We start from the raw sequence: 6471 nt of genomic DNA on the forward strand, positions 1-6471 counted from the left end.
TATATATATATATATATATATACACATATGCAATATAAAAAACACTATAGAAAACCAGGCGTCTGCTATAAGGTCCAAATAATATATATCATCACAAGCACACTATACTGAACGGTAAAGATAGAACATTTGATGGGTGACACATAAATGTCCCACCTTTAGCTTTCAGTATGGGTTGCTGGTGATGATATATAATCTGTGATGTCTGCTGTGACGGCCTCATCCATCATTTCACCATAGCACCCGCTGGGTATGCTGTATGGAGTAGTGGTGGTCTATTGCTGTAAGGTCTAGCCATGTGAGAATCCCAGTATAGTGTACCTGCAAAATCATTTCTCTAAACTGCAATGTAGAGGGCAAATAATTTGAAGGAAAATAAGTGTACATACAGTACAATTCTATCCATTTGCTATGCAAGCAATTAGAGTTCTATTGAGAAGGTCTCAGTAGTGGGATTGTGTTTAAAGTGGAAATAAAGAGCCAGGGGCCTTTTAATAATTCGACCCTAAAGCATGCCATTGAAGTTATGCTCCTGGCTTGCTTGGTGTGACTTTGATATAGGTGTTCATCTGTACCATTAATGGCCAGGGCCCTTGGCATGCTACTGTAAGTTTTTTCTCTGAGACGTAATTGAATAGTTATTCAATTGATTCATATATTTGAATTGTTTTAAGCACAGTGCTCAACACTTAAAGTGTAACTATGGATAAAAGAACAAACAATGACATATATAATGGAGTCTGTCACTAGCGTTAACACAGCAGTTTTAGTTTTTCTGAGTCCTCCCTGTAACATAGTTGAATTCCCTGTTCATCCTGCCAGTAAATCCATTATTTTCCCCCTTTCTTTGACATTGTGACAATTCTGTTGGTTCTGTAGTGAAATCACATAGCAGTGTTGTCACCCTGTGGACGAAGCAATGTTAGAGGGACATGTTTTAAATAGACTTTCACTAAGAGACAAACAAATTAAATTAGACTTTTCAAGCAGCAAAACATTTTCTTTTTTCTTTTGAAAAAAAGGTTTAAACAGTGTAGATAAAAGATGCCTGTTGTAAGTTCCCCTTGTGAGTGCTGTATGGTTTATGACAACCCCCATAACTGGCACTTTTTCTGGACAGCTTGGCCTGCTATAGGAAGTAGAAAAAACAAATAGAAAAAAAAAATATCTAGTATGTTTTTTTAATTTTAGACCCTAGACCAAATTCACCCTTTAGAGAATAACCCTGCTAATGTAAAAGGGAAGGGCAAGTGATACAAATGGTAATAATTGCATGGGGATGATCTGATGGAGAAAGCAGATGTACAGTTTTCAGGTGGAGGTGATATAGATGAGTATTTAGGGATTACCTAAAGGTGGACAGAGTAGAGATAGCCGGACAGATTCAGGCAGGGAGTTCCAGAAGATGGTCGAGACTTTGAAGAAGTCTTGCAGTTGTATGTCGTAGATGACAAAAGAGCAAGAGAGCTAGAGGCCTTGGGAGGAGTAAAGAGGACGGTTTGGGTGATAGTTTGAGACAAGGTTGATGATGTAGTTGTGGATGGCTTTGTATGTTGTTCTTAGTATTTTTAATCTTATTTATTGGACAAGGGATAGATTGACAGAGATGGGTGGGGTGGTGTTCACAGAACGATGAATAAGGTGGATAAGTCTTACTTACTGGAGTGTTAGGTGTGGTGAACATATACTGGACATTTACAATGAACTGGGACTAGTGGTGTCCCTAGCCTTTTTGCCACCTGAATGAGGGGGGTTGGGGGTTCATGGTGCACGTTACAGGGGGCGGGTGCTTATGGTGCACGCAAAGAGGGGGGTGGTGGTGGCCTCTACATCATCTCACCACTGCCCAGTTCTGGCTCCGGCTCCTTCAGGCATCCCGCCCACCTCAGTGATGTCACTGGTTGCCAGAGCTGGCAGCGATGCCGTCCAGAGCGTCCCATGTTACTAAGAGCTGGGTGGGGAGATGTGTATGGCCCTTACACATCTCCCCACCCGGCTCTTAGCAACCTGAGATGGTCTGGCTGGTAAGTGGGTGGCAAGCACACTGCAAACATTGTGCCCCCCAACCCCCTCACGTGACTCAAAGAGATGCCATTTGGGGAAACAGCATCATGCTGTCTCATTATTGGGACAATTTGGAACATTTTTTTTTCCCAAACGAATATTCGAGGTGAATAGAGGTTCTTCTCTGCTCTTCACCTCACTTCACACCAACCAAACCCAAAGGGATCTGTTACTTGCACCTTGTCAAAGAGAAACATGGGTGGAATTTTGTTCTTGTAGCCACACAAGAAAACAAGTATTTTTTTCCCATTACTACCAGAATACGAGTGATAGCTACAAACAGGACATGTATGAAACTACATTCTCCCAAGCTTCATATTCTAGATATGAGGTAAGTCATGCTATGACTTGTACTATTTACTCTGGTTCTTTGAAATGCTTTTGTTTTCATTGCTTATAACCACATCTTTCCCCAACGAAAGTGATTAATGACAGATGTTTTTAAACCATATGGACACTTGAATAAAGTGAAAGGAGGAAGGTAATAGAAAAAAAAAAACTACAGCACCATTTTCCCATCTGTATTCAAAACCTTAATGTATATTGAGTTTTAATATGAGCCCAGATCTCTTATTATCCTTTAAGGAGAACAAAGTATTTGGAAATGTCTGAGCCTTCCAAAATGATCCCTTTTACGTGCTATAAAAACGACGGAACATTTTCACTCTTTCGATATATTTTTTTTTTGTAAAGCCACCTAATTAATCAGAAATGACAGCTTTTCCTCTCCCAGATGTGTCTGCCAGGAAGGTTGCAGCTTTCATTAATTGATTTGAGTGTTCTTGTGGTAGTACACAACATGTAATTGTAATGTATGTTTATGATCAGACATGTTCCGCATTGCTGAGAGATTCATTACCTGTCTGCTCCGGATCAGCTCAGTGTAAGTGGCGACGGGGCAAGTGCATTAGAAGCGAGGGCAAGAGGGGTTAAACGAAATACGTTCTTTGTAAACATGGATGTGGAAATGAGTCGTTCACATTGTGGAGTCGACAATCAACAGTAACAAAATAAAGTATTTTAGTGGCAATGCGTATTGGTTGTGTATTATGACTTAATTCCTGAAATGATTAATGCCTGTAGATACTTCCCCGGTGGCTGTGTTGATTTACAGCGTTATAGTGCTGCTGATTTGTATTCTGAGATATGTCACATTGCTTTCAAACGATGTCACAATTCACAAAATTTCAGAAGCGATTTTTAGCCATGCTGTGGCATTTTTTTAATGTTTTTTTTTTATTATTTTCATATTTTTTTATTCTCTGTTGCATCTTAGTTCATCTCCTGCACTTGTGAAAGAATGTGAATATATGAATTTCTTTCTCATTCATTTTGTACTAAGCTACTTAACCTGTAACCAATCACCAGGCTTAGCTAGTACTGACAGGCCTCTTCTGAAGGTTGTTTAGTAGATAAGGTCTAGGTGCATGCTTAGTTAGAATTGCAATAATCACTGAAAACATATCTAGGTAGTGAGCTAAGCCAATAAACTAGGAATTGCTTATTCTGAGACGTGTGTCAGCATCAATTCCTCGTGTGATCACACTAAAGGGCATTTTTCTTATACAACAAACAATCTAAGACACACTCCATGTGACATTTCTCAGAACGTGTTTGGGATCGTGATAATAGTGGACTGTGTCTGTGTGATGGGTGTTAAAATGCCCACTTTCCATCCAAAGCCTGTGTGACAAGGTGACAACACAGGAGCACAGTTGGGAGACAAGGAAAAGAGCATTGTTAATTTATAACAGGAAGTACGTTAATAAGGACCTTCATGGCCAGATCACTAGGTATTATCTTAATGAATAACTCCACTTTTTAGAGGATGTTTCATCTTACACCAATATTCAGAGTGTAACATCCCAGATAGCAAGGATAACTTGCCACAAACTTGTGGCAGGGTTCAATTGTAATTCTTGTTAACTTGCTGCACACATTCCTGGCAAGTTGTAGGCTTGCAGAACACTTGCAGCACAAGTTCTAGTTGACACTTTTTGAATTTGTAGCAAATTTGCTTGGCAAGTCTACAGCAAGAGTCCTGCAGGTCTTAGCAAGAGCTCTGCTAGCTCGCTGGTCTGGAGACTTGCACTGCAGACTTGCTGTAATTATGCAACAAAATTGTGAAGCTTGGCAAGTCTGCAATAGTATAGCAAGTCATTTTCAAACTTGCAGCTCAATTACTTGCTATCTGGGATGAAACATGGCAAGATCACCAAGCCCCCCACTCAAAAGCTAAAGCTACCACATCCCCCCACCCCATTTATCTGAATCACAGGTTTTTTTCTCCCTGTGGGCTCCTGTCATTTTTGTAATTTTTTTCTAATTCGTCATGACTGTGCGTGGCTCCACCCGCACAGCTATGTTGTACCGATCCGTTCCACCATGGCAGAGGGACTTGTAGTGCGGTGATGTCACTGCACATCTAGTTCATTGCAACTTCCTACCATCCCATGAAAGTCCATACCACACTGTAGACAGGGGATGGCAGGAAGAGTCTTTAGAAGCCTGAGCATTGCATCTGCAATCCACTGATCATCTTTGCAATGCTCTTCCGTCTCCAATGCAAAAACATTATGAATGCACATTTTTTCTTTTATTAATGTGTGAGCATTTATTCTTTTTTGGGGGAAAACCTGGACTGTGCCTTTAATGAAAGCTGCAGATTTTAAAATATTACAAATAATTTTTAAAAGAAAAACTGATTTTTGTTTTTTGTTGATGTATCGCTGGCTTTCTTTATGTACTTGTGAATATTTGTGGTGAGATCATTAAATTGTGTTCATTGAAGGACACGACAACCATTCGAATATCTTGAACATTGGCTTATATTGACACCTGCAGGGGGAGGACACTATTCTGATGGCTGTGTCCTTCAATGAACGGAACAAAAAGGTTTTCATGGTGAGTGCAAAAATCCTATTTTATACACTTGCTTGATGTATTGTTTTTATTCTGTGAGACTTCCTGGGGACATTTTACCAGTAGAGTCCCCATGAGAAGGTCATGGGTGATTCAGTACAGAAGTATATATTTTTGGATTCTTTAGCCGGGTGATTTTTTTGAGAATTTAGTTTCCACATGGATGCTTGCTTATGTGTCTACTAAAGATGACAGAATATTTATAATCGTAACATAGAGAGGCTGTAAATACATCCTGGATTAGTGATGGTACATGACGGCAGCTTGTGTGACATTAATACTTATTAATAATTTGCTTACTTACTTCACGGCCCCATCCTAATATCCATTGCGTCAGCTGTCAGTATAGCTCTTGCGGAACATGTATTTATGAAAGACTTCAGAATAAACATTATTGAAATATGTCACATGTGAAGCAGCGTAATGGTGTTATAAAGAAAATTAGGACAGTGCAGAAATAGTTTTTTGTGTTTTACATTTCTGATCCCATTACTGAATAATCAGAGGTGGAAAATTAGCAGTTGTGCTGTGTCTGCAGAGCCTGATGTCAAATTACAGACATCCCCTGCAACAGGTGTTCCATATCTGGAGAGATATTTTCTTCTTTGCACAGCTAAAGGGTGTTTATTACAACACTGAGACTGATTAGGTGGGGATTATGCACATAGTCAGTTTGAAAGTAAAAGTCCTTTTTGGAGGGGAGGGGGGATACACAAAAGATATGTCTAATGGTGTGTATACTGTTACCTAAAGCTTCTGCTTCTTCTAAAAATCTGTAATTCCCAACCTTCTTAAAGTGACACTAAACTCAGGAGTTAAATCTTAAAAATGCATTCAAGTACCTTAACTAGGGATGTCCAATGCAACATGATCATTACTACTAGGGATGTTCAGATACCAGTTCAGATACCAGTGCAGATACTTGGCATTTTCATGAGAACTACCAGGGTTGCAGCGGTTGCAGCGGTTGCAATGGGTTGCAGCTGGGACCTGGGTCTGGCGCTCCACCACTGTCCTGAAATCATTAGTCGATATTGTTTTAGAAAAACTGTCACACGACAATAAACAAAAATGTATCAGTAATTGTATCTGTGAGTACTTGGACAAGTATCAGTACTTGTACTTGGAAAAATGGTATTGGTGCATCACTTAAATATATTTATATAAAAAAAATAATGCATCAAAATGGAGATGTACAAATCCCAGGAGTTCCGTACGCTCCTTAAAAATGACAGCTGCCTCCTAACATTTGAATTTTGCTCTAGTCTAGTCCTGGAGCTGGAAAAGTATCTGTACTTTTACTTGTACCGAGTACATTATCTGAACATCCCTAACCTTAACTATTAACAATGGGAGTGAGCTTGGAACGGTGGCTTCATTACAACACACTCAAGGACCATGGGGAACAAAAGTAGCCACCCTCCAGAAGGAAGGACAGATTTAACTTCTGAGTTAAGTCACCTTACCAGCTGCTGGATGTTACAA

The sequence above is a fragment of the Nanorana parkeri genome, unplaced genomic scaffold, assembly GCF_000935625.1.
Source record: "Nanorana parkeri isolate BGI_ZX_2015 unplaced genomic scaffold, ASM93562v1 scaffold581, whole genome shotgun sequence".
NCBI lineage: Eukaryota > Metazoa > Chordata > Amphibia > Anura > Dicroglossidae > Nanorana > Nanorana parkeri.